The sequence below is a fragment of the Dendrobates tinctorius genome, unplaced genomic scaffold (genome assembly GCF_039654945.1).
Source record: "Dendrobates tinctorius isolate UK_male_01 unplaced genomic scaffold, ASM3965494v1 ptg000120l, whole genome shotgun sequence".
Taxonomy (NCBI): Eukaryota; Metazoa; Chordata; class Amphibia; order Anura; family Dendrobatidae; genus Dendrobates; species Dendrobates tinctorius.
Window position 1 is genome coordinate 1109805 of NW_027361788.1, and position 15610 is coordinate 1125414.

Here is a 15610-nt window from a genome sequence, read left to right on the forward strand (position 1 = left end):
CCTTATCGTCACACTTACCTCTGCTAGATTCTGTCTCTGCTACAATTTCTGGGTCTTGCTCTTCTCCCAGTTTTAATGCAGATGTATTTTTCATTTCAACTGGAAATTCATATAAAAAAAGAAAAACAAGTCAATGATCATTGTCAGTCATAGATGAGACAATCCACCACTGACATATAACATCTCCTCCTCATGAATTATTCTCAGTCGCCGACATCACACAACATAGACCTTATTGTCACACTTACCTCTGCTAGGTTCTGTCTCTGCTACTATTTCTGGGTTTTTCTCTTCTCCCAGGTTTAATGCAGATTTATTTTTGTTCTCAACTGGAAAATCATATAAAAAAGTAAGAAAAACATGTCAATGATAAACTCCTATAAGATTAGATTAATATCAAGTCAAAAGATTAGAGTCATATCTTTATGGTTGCTGATGCCGGATTGCTATGAGCGCAACCCTGTGGTCGGCGTTCATAGCACACCTGTAATTCTGCTACATAGAGATGATCTATGCATCTCCTCTATGTAGCAGAGGCAATCGAGTTATGGCAGTTTCTAGCCTCCTATGGAGGCCATTGAAGCATGCCAAAATTAAAAAAATGTTTTTAAAAATATAAAAAAATTAAAAAAAACAAGATTTTAAATCACCCCTCTTTTGCCCTATCCAAAATTAAACAATACACATATTTGGTATTACCATGTTCAGAATCTATCTATGTCCGATCTATCAATAAAAAAAGGATTAACCCTATCGCAAAATGGCTGAGCGAGAAAACAAATCGAAACGCCAGAATTGCGTTTTTTTGGTCGCCACGACATTGCATTAAAATGCAATAATGGGCAATCAAAAGAATGCATCTGCACAAAAGTGTTATCATTAAAAAAGTCAGCTCGGCGCACAAAAAATAAGCCCTCAACCAACCAGAGATCACGTAAAATGGAGACGCTACTGGTCTCAGAAAAGGGCGCAATTTTTTTTTTTTGGAAAGTTTGGAATTTTTCTTCACCACTTAGATAAAAAAGAACCTAGACATGCTTGGTGTCTACGAACTCGTAATGACTTGCAAAATCAAAATCGCAGGTCAGTTTTAGCATTTAGTGAACCTAGCAATAAAGCCAATCGAAAATTAAGTACGGGATTGCACTTTTTTTGCAATTTTACTGCACTTGGAATTAGGGTTAGTTTGGGGCCTGACTGAGCCAAGGGCAGAGTATTCGTGATCAGTATCAGGCACCAGACTGTATGGCCCCTTATACCTTTTAATGCGCAGCCCATAAGAGTGAGAATTTTATACATTAACGTGTTGGATTGTTGTTTATTTTAAAGGCACAGAAAAGCAGTGATTTTCTGAGTCCTTATGTAACATTTACATTAACACCTTTTGATCAGTGATGACAACAAGATCTCCTATAGACCTGCACTTACCTGACAATATGGGAGAGGGTGACTTGTTGTTTTCAGTAGTGAAACACTGATTATCACCATCATTTCTAGTAGGAGAATCTTTCTGCCTGTTTAGTAGAAGAAAAATAAATAAATTACAAGTGAAAGCAATGAAAAATAAAAAGACTCCTTTTTTATGGGCAATTAGGACACTTGGACAAAATGAAGGGTATACCTTGCACAGAACTGCCTTCTGTCAGCAAGAATGAAGAATAACTAGTAATAAAGGGCTTTAATTAAATAGAAATGAAAGGCTGGTCACAATGATCAACTCACCAGTGTTATGACAAGCCAGACCCCACAGTGATCATCAATCATGGAATGGTGGATTCTAGATTTAGTATTGTGTCATATGCGACTTGTATTTGGTATTCTGAAGATTTGTCAGTACTATACCCCATAATAATAATCTACTCACACGTCTGAGTGTTTTGTGCTGGTCTGTAGAGAACAATCTGGAGATGGCTCATGATCTTCATTGCTCATCATCCTGGTATTGGTTGCATATAGCTAAAATACACAGAGTAAAATTAAATATATATAGAGAGAGAGTTTTTATATTATTTTAGTTATAGTTTTGTGGATTTACTGATCACATACTTACCTTAGAAAGTCTTTGAGAAGATGACGCATAGTTTAGGCTTTCTGGCCAATCACTGACTTCACTTGTGTCACTCTCATCTGAATCTATATGTTTGCGTCTCTCAATACAAGCTACAAAATACAAGTATTATCAGAGATTATTAATATAATCACAGACCATCACCATGTTATTACTAATAATGATGGGAACATATTGTCACATAAAATAAAAGACAAGACAAACGGCAGCTTTAACCAGATGACGTCTCATTCTACTTACTGGGAAAGTAGTGGGTGTCCTCCTCTGACCTAAGAATTGGCCTAAACTCTGGCTCCTGATTTTCAAGATTCTCAAAATCTAACTCACTCAGGAATGGATGACTCTTGATTTTATTTGCTCCTCCTGGAAACGGAAGACAAGAAAAAAGTGATCCAGACAATATTAGGAAGACTGTACATTTTATGGTAATCTAAACTGAAGACATAGCAGAGCCAAAATATACTGTAAGTCAAGGCATGAAGAATGGGAAATAGACAAGGAGGTAACGCAGAGACCTCAGTGCTAATCCTCATGGAAATTATCTATTTGTCAGGGCACAGTGGAGTTATAAGTCATTATTAATACTACTATATACATTACCTGTCCCGAGTCTAAGGTTGGGACTTTTTCTGAGCAGCTGAGTAATGAAGTTTTCAGCATCGGGATGAACAGCATGATTTTGAAATTTCAAAATGATGGATTCTGTTATATAAAAAGTAAATGTTACAGAAAAGAAAGTCTCTATATTTACTATAATTTAAAAAACTATCAAAAACAACAAGTAACTAAACCAAAGTATGAACCTAACAACTCAACCAAATTACTATGGCATCACACAGCATTCAGATTATTTTACTTACCTGTTATGATTCTGAGGAAAATCTGATCTTCGCATCTTCCTTTAAATGGCAAATCGCCGGTAAGAAATTGATATGTGATGATTCCTATTGACCACCAGTCAATAGGCCTTCCATAGCCCGTTTTTAAGATGACTTCTGGGGCCATATAATGCAAGGTGCCGCTCCTCTGGAAACCAACAGAACAATGAGAAGATGATCAATGAAAATTACTGTGACAAATAATATCAGTGTAAAAGTTTTCTATGTGAGAAAATATCAGAAATAGATCAGATCTGTGAAGAATAAGTTTTTAATCTATAGCTAACCTCTTTATCACGGAACTCTTTGGCGATGTCTTTAGTTCGAGCCTTGTAAATGTCTGATGTTGGTCTCATGAGTCCGAGTTTTGAAAGCCCAAAATCGGTGACTTTGATATGTCCAGTTGATGATATTATAAGGCTGTGAAAGAAAAGATATTGTCAGCCCTAAGTAATAACCCACAGACTGTACACCAAACTATAACTGTCTCTCCCTTTATTATACTGCAGCGTTCACTTACTTTAAAGGCTTCAGGTCTCGGTGAACCACACCAAAGCTGTGCAGATATTCCACAGCAAGAACCGTTTCTGCAACATACAAGCGGGCCAAGGAGAGCGGTAAACGGCCATAAACCTTTAAGAGACTGTCACAGTCTCCTCCTAGAGCAGAAAGCAAATATGACAGGTGAGGGTTTGTTACAATGTAAATTACACATGATGAGTGTGAATGAGAAATAAGGTGAGACATTGGGGCAGGGAGTCAATCATAGAGATACACTGTGTGATGTAGAGCGTATACTGTATACTGCAGAGTAATCCTATACAAAAAGAGCTGAGATCTGCCCCCTGCTGGTAAACTCTTACATTACACTGTCAATATCTGACAGCGGCATTTACAGCAGGTGACCTGGAGGCGAGCTGCTCTAAGCACTCATCGCCCCCATTCCATGTCAGTGGTTTGCTATGGCTGCTGAGTGTCTGCAGAAGACTACTATCCTTGCCATTATGGTACTTCTGTTACAGTCACTGTGTAGCTTGGCTTCATAGTGGACCAAGATTTTCACCATATTCTGCAATGCCCATATTGCAGTACATAGTAATTACGATTATATAATCACAAGTTCAGGTCCCTTATGGAGACTAAAAAATAATAAAAATATTTGGGGAAAGAAAATAAATATAAAAATCACTTTTTCTCCATTCAAAATAAATAATATAAAAACAAATAAACTCAGATGGAATTGCAGTGTTTTTGATCGCCCAACATCAGAAGAAAAAATGCAATAAGAAGCAATGAAAATTATTATCTGTCAGAAAGAGGCAACCCTCCAAAACTGCTCTTCTGAGCATGTAGATTAATGACATATAAATACATTGATAGCTTTATATATTTAAGCAGAAATGGGCTGGATAGAGATACAATGGATATGTCTTACCTGCTCCAAAGTCCATGACCATACACAGATGTCGTTTAGTTGGGAAGGAACAAAGCGTGGAGACAACAAAGGGACAATCAGAGAATATTGCGATGTCCCTTTCCAGGTAGGCCATTTCAAGATACTCTGGACGATGCAGGTTACTCCGGTCTTGTTTCTTCATGGCGAATACCTTGTTTATGTCTTTATGACGCACTAAGTGGACGGCCCTGTAGAGGAGAAAAAGCCATAATTTATACAGAATTCTTACTAACAGTCTATATTTCAAATGATCTTCTGTCCTAATAGTTAATAGTGATGAGCGAGTCGTTACTCAAGATTTCTGAGCATACTCGGGTGATCTCCAAGTAGTTTGGTCGTGCTCAGAAATTTAGTTTGTGTCACCGCAGCTGCATGATTTGTGGTTGCTGGACAGCCTGAATACATGTGAGGAGGATTGTGTGTTTGTTAGGAAATCCCCACATGTATTCAGGCTGTCTAGCAGCCACAAATCATGCAGCTGCGGTGACACAAACTAAATTTCCAAGCACATCCAATACTCGGAGAACACCCGAGCATGCTCGGAAATCTCGAGTAACGAGTATACTCGCTCATCACTAATAGTTAATAATAGATGTATGGCCGTCACTAGAAATCAATGTCTGGAAATACACAAAATAACTCAGCATGAATGATCACTTATGGGAGGTTTTCATCCATATCACATGATAACTGAGCTGAATCATGACAAATACCGTATTTTTTGGACCATAAGACGCAGTTTTTTCCCAAAATTTTTTTGGGGAAAATGGGGGTGCGTCTTATGGTAGCAATATACTTAGAGTATGCGCCGCTCCCAGCGGCCATCTTTCTGGAGGCCTCCGCGTCGCAGCAACTGAGCTGCGGGAGGCTTTCGGGCTTTAACGAAATGCAGACGGAGCCCCCCACGCAGCACAGAGCCCCGCTGCAGCCACACTACAGAGCCCCGACACCACCGCACCACAGAGCACAGGGAGGCTGCATTGGGACCCCCGCCACGGGACCGCCGCAACAAGATTTTTAAGTATATTGTGACCAGAGCACAGCCACCCCACGGACACAGCTACCCCACAGAGCACAGCCATCCCACGGAATTCAGACTGTAAGACGGACCCCCATTTGACACATTATTTTTTTCCCCTATTTTCCACCCCAAAATTTGGGGTGCGTCTTATGGTCCGGTGCGTCTTATAGTCCGAAAAATACAGTAGATGTGGACTAGATGACTAGATGTAGAATAGATCTAGTGCAAAGTGGTACCGATAACAACAGCTCAACACATAAAAAACAAGTCTTTACAAAGCTCTATGGGATGAAAAAATAAAAATGTTACATGTCTTGGAATACAGTAGCATTTAGATGTAGACTCATATACAGGAATTTCCCTAAGGCAGGACATATAGAAAGAGGCATCATCATAAGGAGTTTGGGAAAAATGTAGATTATACATAACGCTCACCCAAAAGCTCCACTGCCGATCTCTTTGATCTGGGTATAGTCGCTCTTACTTGGTTTTCTCATAGGGGTCAATGATCTGACAACGGCCTAGAAGAATAAGAAATGACAATGAGACATAAAAGTTGCAGGAAATTAAAAGCTGCAGATGCAGGAACTTCTCTACATTATGACCCCGCTGATTACACTGCAGCAGATGTAGAGGACATGATAGCAGCAGGACGCTCCCCAGACACTATTATATTATAGGGATATCCTCCATACACATATATCATTGTATGGAGGGGATGGTAAGGGACATCACACAGAGGAGACAGGAATAATAATAATAGGTCCAATCTACATTAAGAATAGCATTAACCCACTGTACTCTGGGGTGTAACATGTGATGTGTAATTCATACCCCGTTATCTGATGATATACAGATGTTTTCTCTGATACTTACACTGGCAGATTCGGGGATCTCTGGTGTCTCAGATATTCCACCGTCAGCAGTTGCCGGCTCAGTTGTCTCTAATATAATGATAAAATAATGAGACATCATGTATTAGACGATATCAGAACTGAATATATAACATATCGATATAAGGAAGGAAAGACAAGTAAATGGCATAATACTAGTTCTATGGATATTCTGCACATACTGGATATACTTATGGCACATCCATAGATAGATATACTCTACCATAAATGTGTGATTGCTTGGGATCTGACAGTGACTTGGATGGGGACCCTGTGAGGTCCTCTGTGCATTTTGGGGCTGAGAAGATCCCACAAGAGAGAACCAGAGGGGTTTTCAGATTTGCATGAGCCCTCTCCATTATAGTCTATAGGAGGTTCAGGAGCCATCACCGGCCTCATACAGAGGATGTAGAGTAAATTTTATATTCTCTGGTGTCTCCATAATATTAATATTTGTAGGAATGCAAGATGATCAGCTTACCTTCAATCAGATCGCTTTTTAGCCCTGGCTCACTGGTATTGGGGTCAGCGATATTTCGGTGTTGCCCCTCTTTGGAGTCACCCTCCGGTGTTTCCTGATGGATATAATATGCGCAATTAATATAACAATTCACAAATGCTAAATTACAGTACACAAAAGACAGAATGGACTAAAGCTGGATTTACATAATGGCGGGGAATATACACGGCCGCTCCGTCCAGTAAATCCACATTAATATATAAGGGACTTGTATATACGACAGTTCTCCAATAACATCTATTACCAGAACTGCAGCATTTACAAGAAGGAAGATTGTGAAGATAAAGCGAGACCGATGTGATATGAAAGGTCCGCACCACTGAGCACAGTACAGACTGTCCCCACCGAGGATGGAGCAGAGACAGGCTGCCATAAAAGATCCTGTATCTGCCTGGAGCGGACAGGGGGCTTCTATAATGAGAAATATGACAATCTGCTATGACTAGTAATCTGGAGAAGATCAGACAAGAAAGACATGAGATATAGAAGATGACGGATTCTTACCAAAAGCTTCAGTGAGCGGGCAATATGCCGTAGTACAATCAGGAACTGTGCGACCAATTCTTTAAAAAAGGTCAAATCTCCATATTGGGATCTTTCTTCAGCCTATAAAAATGGAAATAAACAAAAAAGGAAAATCATGAGAGAAAGTAGAGAATATAGGACGCTATTTATGTCATCATTTTACTCCTGCACTCTACAGCTACAATTACTACATATATGGATATTTCTTATAAGCTATAAATTATATTGCTCTTGGCCAAAATACATATTTCATGTAAATAAACTTGTATTTTGTGAATTTTATTCATTATTGTTTCATGTGCTGTGAATATTATCCATTATTGTTTTATATGCTTTGCCCAGATTGTCTGTTGCCTGTTGTACTAATGTCCTGATGTTCATCTGTAAATGCTCAAGATATCCTGAGCTTATACGACCTTGTTGGTGTTTGGTCAGGCAGTCGCTCACTAGCTTCACAACCAGCCGGTAAGTGAAGCTGAGGACGCCATCGGGTAGGGGTAGCACATTGTCAGGGGCATAGGTGTTAAGAATCCCCTGGAGTAGTGCCAACACCTCAAGTATATCTGAAGAAATTCCAGACATTTCAAGCAAATCCAAGCGCAGTCAGTATATCACCAGCTTCACAGCCAATCACTGACAACAATGACACCTGGGCAGTAAGCACTTGGGCAGGTAGTGGTGGTGCATTATGATGTCATAATGGAATCTTGTGGTGGAATGTTAACATGTCATCAGTGATGTCATCATGGAATCAAGGATGGAACCTTAACCGATTTACAACTTTGAAAGTATAGGTACGTCCAAGGTCGTGTCCCTGTCTTTTTTAGGCAGCGACAGAGCCCGCATCTCTACCCGCACATGACAGTTGATGGTGTGATCAGCTGTCATGTCCTGCAAATAGATGCAGATGGATTTTGGCTGTCAACCACTTAAATGCTGCTGTTAATCACTAACAACGGCATTTAAGACGTTCGGACCGAAACCGTGTCTCAAGTCTCGCTCATCAGAGCCCTTGTCCCATGATTCTGGGGTTGCAATGGGTTATCATAAAAGCCGGGGGTGTGCAGAAGACCAGTGTGCCTGTCCATTGATCATCTTTTATGAACACCGACTCATTTCCGGCGTTCAGATTTTTTTTTTTCCACCACTTAAATAGAAAAAAAAAGGACCTATACATGTTTGGTATCTGCATTCGCCTACTGTCCTGTAGAATCATATTACCAGGTCAGTTTTAGCATTTAGTGAATTGTGGAATTGCACTTTTTTACAATTTCACCACACTTGAATTTTTTTCCCGTTTTCAAGTACAATATATGTAATCTATAGTGTCATTAAAAACTACAACTCGGCATGCAAAAAACAAGCCCTCATAGGCTATATTGATGGTCAAAAAGTGTTCTGGATCTGAGAAGAAGGGGAGCAAAACAAAGAAAGCACAAAAACGGAAAATTGCAAGGTGGTGAAGGGGTTAAAGGGGCATCTAACCATAAAGGGAGGTTGCCTAGCAACATTCTAGTAACAATTAAGTTGGCAACATTATGGGTTGAGCATCAGAACCAGAATCAGGGAAAGACGGAAAACCATGGCTTTGCTCTTCTGATCAGGCTTTTATATCCATCTTTCCCACCCAAAATTATTTTAACCAGGTTTTGGATGCTAAATATTGTTTACATGTGTAACCATTTCCTTTTTTTTTTACATATTGTGACCAGGGTGGACTGGGAGTAAAATTCAGCCCTGGCATTGTAGAGCGCGCGGGCCCACGCTATCACCGCCCCCCTCCCCAGCTTGTATTTTATGAATATTATCCATTATTGTTTTATATGCTTTACCCAGATTGTCTGTTACTTACCTGTTGTACTAATGTCTTGATGTTCATCTGTAAATGCTCAAGATATTCTGAGCTTATACGACCTTGTTGGTGTTTGGTCAGGCAGTCTCTCACTAGCTTCATAACCAGCCGGTAAGTGAAGCTGAGGACGCCATCGGGTATTGGTAGCACATTGTCAGGGGAATAGGTGGTAAGAATCTCCCGGAGTAGTGCAAACTCCTCAAGTTTATGTGAAGAAATGTCAGACATTTCAAACAAATCCAAGCGCAGTCAGTATATCACCAGCTTCGCAGCCAATCACTGACAACAATGACACCTAGGCAGTAAGCACTTGGTTAAGTAGCCGCGGTGCATTATGATGTCATAATGGAATCTTGGGGTGGAATGTTAACATGTCATCAGTGATGTCATAATGGAATCCGAGGATGGAATCTTAAAGGGGCATCTCACCATAAAAGGAAGTTGCCTAGCAATAATTAACGTGGCAACATCATAGACTGAGCATCAGTTCCAAACTCAGTCCAGGAGGGAAGAACTATGGGTTTGATCAGTGAGGCAGGCTTTTACATCTGTCTTTTCCTCCATAAAATTTGTTAAACAGAGTTTGAACGCTAAATGTTCTTCACTTCTGTAAACATTTCCTTTTTCTGGATATTGTGACTTGGGATGGACTGGGACTAAAATACAGCCCTATGCGTTTCAAGCCCATGCTGACGCCTCCCCTTTCCCTAGATTGAGGTCTCTAATACTAATTTTATCCTGCCTGGAGGAAATCAATAATTTACTATTATCTATATTTATGGTGCTTGAAACTCTAGGTTCAAGCAACATATTGTAATCCGATTTCTTATATTTATAGTGCTTTGAAGAAAACACTATCATGTAATCCGAACGCTGCTAACTTATTATAGTGGTTTGAAAAAAACACTATCATGTAATCCGAACGCTGCTAACTTATTATAGTGGTTTGAAAAAAACACTATATTGTAATCCGAACGCTGCTAACTTATTCTTCTTCTTATTATAGTGGTTTGAAAAAACCACTATATTGTAATCCGAACGCTGCTAACTTATTCTTCTTCTTCTTATTATTATTATTAAGTTGATTTCCGCAATTAATGCGGCCCGAACCGCTACACGCACAGACTCCGTTGAGGTGTCGTTTCGAAGCCAGCGTCCATGAGAGGTGTGCTAAGTATTTTTGGTGTCGATCGGATTTGTAGTTTTTGCGCAATTTGCGTTTGAAAATTTTTTTCCCGTCATTGGAATGCACTGTCTCCAATGCTTTTCAATAGGAAATGGCAAAACGTGCCCTGAGGCGATTGAAATGACAGTTGAGCTCATTGATATGCGCAGGCAGACCCAGTTACTATGCCAACGCCTACGAACTTCACTTGAACCCCAGCACAGAGCCTCTGCCACATAATATCAGCTCTTAAAGCGAAACCCACAGCACAAATGCAAATCTAGCTTCATCACATGACACATGCCCCTGAGAGAGAATGTGTGCGCCAAAGTGGATTTAAAAGAAGCCCAGTGAGCCAAACTAGCTCTTAAAGGGCCAACGCGTCAAAGTGATTGTTAAAGGGCCAGCGCACCCAAATGAGTCTTAAAGGGCCGACACACCAAATCGGAGACTGAGCCACCCCGGCCTCCAAATCGGAGGCTGAGCCACCCCGGCCTCCAAATCGGACAATGAGCCACCCCGGCCTCCAAATCGGAGGATGATCCACCCCGGCCTCCAAATCAGAGCCTGATCCACCCCGGCCTCCAAATCGGAGGCTGATCGACCCAGGCCTCCAAATCGGAGGCTGAGCTACCCCGGCCTCTAAATCGGAGGCTGAGCCACCCCGGCCTCCAAATCAGAGGCTGAGCCACCCCGGCCTCCAAATCGGAGGCTGAGCCACCCCGGCCTCCAAATCGGAGGCTGATCCACCCCGGCCTCCAAATCAGAGGCTGATCCACCCCGGCCTCCAAATCGGAGGCTGATCGACCCAGGCCTCCAAATCGGAGGCTGAGCCACCCCGGCCTCCAAATAGGAGGCTGGGCCACCCTGGCCTCCAAATCGGAGGCTGAGCCACCCCGGCCTCCAAATCGGAGGCTGATCGACCCCGGCCTCCAAATCGGAGGCTGATCGACCCCGGCCTCCAAATAGGAGGCTGATCGACCCCGGCCTCCAAATCGGAGGCTGAGCCACCCCGGCCTCCAAATAGGAGGCTGAGCCACCCTGGCCTCCAAATCGGAGGCTGATCGACCCCAGCCTCCTAATCGGAGGCTGATCGACCCCGGCCTCCTAATCGGAGGCTGATCCACCCCGGCCTCCAAATCGGAGGCTGCGCCACCCCGGCCTCCAAATCGGAGGCTGAGCCACCCCGGCCTCCAAATCGGAGGCTGAGCCACCCCGGCCTCCAAATCGGAGGCTGAGCCACCCCGGCCTCCAAATCGGAGGCTGAGCCACCCCGGCCTCCAAATCGGAGGCTGATCCACCCCGGCCTCCAAATCGGAGGCTGATCCACCCCGGCCTCCAAATCGGAGGCTGATCGACCCCGGCCTCCAAATAGAAGGCTGATTGACCCCGGCCTCCAAATCGGAGGCTGAGCCACCCCGGCCTCCAAATCGGAGGCTGATCCACCCCGGCCTCCAAATCGGAGGCTGAGCCACCCCGGCCTCCAAATCGGAGGCTAAGCCACCCCGGCCTCCAAATCGGAGGCTGAGCCACCCCGGCCTCCAAATCGGAGGCTGAGCCACCCCGGCCTCCAAATCGGAGGCTCATCGACCCCGGCCTCCAAATCGGAAGTTCATCGACCCCGGCCTCCAAATCAGAGGCTCTTTGACCTCTGCCTCCAAATCGGAAGCTCAACGACCCCAGCCTCCAAATTGGAGGCTGAGCGACCCCAGCCTCCAAATCTTACCCAGAGTGGCCCCGCCCACCAAATCGGACCCTGTGGGGCCCCGCCCACCAAATCGGACCCTGAGAGGCCCCGCCCACCAAATCGGACCCAGAGTGGTCCCGCCCACCAAATTGGACCCAGAGTGGTCCCGCCCACCAAATTGGACCCAGAGGGGCTCCGCCCACAAAATCAGACCCAGAGGGGCCCCTGCCACAAAATCAGACCCTGAGGGGCCGCGGCCACAAAATCGGACCCTGATGGGCCCCAGTCACAAAATCGGACCCTGAGAGGCCCCGCCCACCAAATTGGACCCAGAGTGGTCCCGCCCCCCAAATTGGACCCAGAGGGGCCCCACCCACAAAATCGGACCCAGAGGGGCCCCGGCCACAAAATCGGACCCTGAGGGGCCGCGGCCACAAAATCCGACCCTGAGGGGACCCAACCACAAAATCGGACCCTGAGGGGACCCAACCACAAAATCGGACCCTGAGGGGCCCCACCCACAAAATCAGGCCCTGAGGGGCCCCACCCACAAAATCAGACCATGAGGCCAAAGTGGCCCCTGAGAGGCACCCACAGTTAAATCGTATCCTGAGTTGAAAGTCTTGCAGGGTCAGCAGGCAAGTCTCTCTTAAAGGGGCAGCCCGGGCACCATTTCAAACCACTATCTGTACTTCCTTCAGGAAATACACATCTAGTTATTATTATTAAGTTGATTTCCGCAATTAATGCGGCCCGAACCGCTACTCGCACAGACTCCGTTGAGGTGTCGTTTCGAAGCCAGCGTCCATGAGAGGTGTGCTAAGTATTTTTTGTGTCGATCGGATTTGTAGTTTTTGCGCAATTTGCATTTGAAAATTTTTTTTCCCGTCATTGGAATGCACTGTGTCAATGCTTTTCAATGGGAAATGGCAAAACGTGCCCTGAGGCGATTGAAATAGCAGTTAAGCTCATTGATATGCGCAGGCACACCCAGTTACTATGCCAACGCCTACGAGCGTCACATGACCTCTCCAAGACAGAGCTTCTGCCACATAATATCAGCTCTTAAAGCGAAACCCACAGCACAAATGCAAATCTAGCTTCATCACATGACAAATGCCCCTGAGAGAGAATGTGCGCCAAAGTGGATTTAGAAGCCCAGTGAGCCACCCTGGCTCTTAAAGGGCCGACGTGTCAAAGTGATTCTTAAAGGGCCGATGCACCGAAATGAGTCTTAAAGGGCCGGTGCGCCAAATCGAAAGCTGAGTGACCCCGGCCTCCAAATCGGAGGCTGAGCCACCCCGGCCTCCAAATCGGAGGCTGAACCACCCCAGCCTCCAAATTGGAGGCTGAGCCACCCTGGCCTCCAAATCGGACCCAGTGTGGCCCCGCTCAAAAAATCAGACCCAGAGTGGCCCAGCCCACCAAATCGGACCCTAAAGGTCCCTGTCCACCAAATCGGACCCTGAGGAGCCCCAACCACCAAATCGGACCCAGAGTGACCCCGCCCACCAAATCGGACCCTGAAGGGCCCCGCCCACCAAATCGGACCCAGAGGGGCCCCGCCCACCAAATCGGACCATGAGGGGCACCGCCCACTAAATCAGACCCAGAGTGGCCCCGCCCACCAAAATGGACCCAGGGGGCTCCACTCACAAAATCAGACCCTAAGGGGCCCCACCCACAGAATCGGACCCTGAGTGGGCCCAACCACAAAATCGGACCCTGAGAGACCCCGGCCACAAAATCGAACCTAGAGGGGCCCCAGTCACAAAATAGGACCCTGAGGGGACCCAACCACAAAATCAGACCCTGAGGTGCCCCGGTCACAAAATCGGACCCTGAGGGGCCTCACCCACAAAATCAGACCCTGAGGGGCCCACCCACAAAATCAGACCCTGAGGGGCCCCACCCACAAAATCAGACCCTGAGGGGCTCCACCCACAAAATCGGACCCTGAGAGACCCCGGCCACAAAATCGAACCCAGAGGGGCCCCAGTCACAAAATCAGACCCTAAGGGGCTCCGGTCACAAAATCGGACCCTGAGGGGTTCCACCCACAAAATCAGACCCCGAGGGACCCCAGCCACAAAATCGAACCCTGAGGGGCCCCACCCATAAAATCGGACCCTGAGGGGACCCACCCACAAATCCAGACCCTGAGGGGCCCCGGCCACAAAATCGAACCCTGAGAGGCCCCAACCACAAAATCAGACCCTGAGGGTCCCCGGTCACAAAATCGGACCCTTAGGGGCCCCACCCACAAAATCAGACCCTGAGGGGCCCCAGCCACAAAATCGGACCCTGAGGGGACCCACCCACAAATCCAGACCCTGAGGGGCCCCGGCCACAAAATCGGACCCCGAGGGGCCCCAACCAGAAAATCAGACCCTGAGGGTCCCCGGTCACAAAATCGGACCCTGAGGGGCCCCACCCACAAAATCAGACCCTGAGGGGCCCCAGCCACAAAATCAGACCCTGAGGGGCCCCAGTCACAAAATCGGACCCTGAGGGGCCCCACCCACAAAATGAGACCCTGAGGGGCCCCAGCCACAAAATCAGACCCTGAGGGGCCCCAGCCACAAAACCAGACCCTGAGGGGCCCCACCCACAAAATCGAACCCAGAGGGGCCCCAGTCACAAAATCGGACCCTAAGGGGCCCCGGTCACAAAATCGGACCCTGAGGGGCCCAGCTTACAAAATCAGACCCTGAGGGCCCCCAGCCACAATATCAGACCCTGAGGGGCCCCACCCACAAAATCGGACCCTGAGGGGACCCACCCACAAAATCGGACCCTGAGGGGACCCACCCACAAATACAGACCCTGAGGGGCCCCGGCCACAAAATCGGACCCTGAGAGACCCCGGCCACAAAATCGGACCCTGAGGGGCCCCACCCACAAAATCAGACCCTGAGGGGCCCCAGCCACAAAATCAGACCCTAAGGGGCCCCAGTCACAAAATCGGACCCTGAGGGGCCCCGCTTACAAAATCAGACCCTGGGGGACCCCAGCCACAAAATCGGACCCTGAGGGTCCCCGGTCACAAAATCGGACCCTGAGGGGCCCCACCCACAAAATCAGACCCTGAGGGGCCCAAGCCATAAAATCAGACCCTGAGGGGCCCCGGTCACAAAATCGGACCCTGAGGGGCCCCACCCACAAAGTGAGACCCTGAGGGGCCCCAGCCACAAAATCAGACCCTGAGGGGCCCCAGCCACAAAACCAGACCCTGAGGGGCCCCACCCACAAAATCGAACCCAGAGGGGCCCCAGTCACAAAATCAGACCCTAAGGGGCCCCGGTCACAAAATCGGACCCTGATGGGCCCCGCTTACAAAATCAGACCCTGAGGGCCCCTAGCCACAAAATCTGACCCTGAGGGGCCCCACCCACAAAATCGGACCCTGAGGGGACCCACCCACAAAATCGGACCCTGAGGGGACCCACCCACAAATACAGACCCTGAGGGGCCCCGGCCACAAAATCGGACCCTGAGAGACCTCGGCCACAAAATTGGACCCTGAGGGGCCCCACCCACAAAAT